We start from the raw sequence: 620 nt of genomic DNA, 5'->3' as shown, positions 1-620 counted from the left end.
GGAGAGGGGACGGGGACCTGGTGGCCCTGGTGTCCCCTGGGGAGGGGACAGGGACTTGGTGGCCCTGGTGGGGACCTTAGGGGTCTGGTGGCACTCATGGAAGTGACAAGGACCCGGTGGCCCTGGTGGCACTTGGCGAGGGGACAGAGACCTGGTGGCCCCGAAGGAAGTGACAAGGACCTGGTGGCCCCGGTGGGGACCTTAGGGGCCCGGTGGCACTCAGGGACGAGTCAGGGCCCTGGTGTCCCCTGGGGAGGGGACAGGGACCCGGTGGCCGTCCCTCCTGTCCCCTGGATGCCATGTGCCACCTGATGTCCCCCGCTGTGCGGTGCCACCGCGGCGATGCCACCACGCTGCCCCTCACACCGACAGCACCTTTAATGCCACCGCCACCGCCGCGTCCCCACGTCCCCATGTGTGTGGGGGGGGGGGCGTGGGGGGGGTGGCCGCGTCCCCGTGTCCCGGTGTCACCGCGTCCCCTGCCGCTTGCAGATCTCGTCGCGCACGCGCTGGCACAGGGCGCGCTGCAGGGCGGGCTCCAGGGGGCTGCGGGCGCACACGCGCTGCGTCACCTCCTCCGCGCTGTCACCCTGCGGCGTCACCGGGAGTGAGCGGGGGGG

Source organism: Numida meleagris, chromosome 21 (genome assembly GCF_002078875.1).
Source record: "Numida meleagris isolate 19003 breed g44 Domestic line chromosome 21, NumMel1.0, whole genome shotgun sequence".
Taxonomy (NCBI): Eukaryota; Metazoa; Chordata; class Aves; order Galliformes; family Numididae; genus Numida; species Numida meleagris.
Note: the sequence above shows the minus strand (reverse complement) of the source record.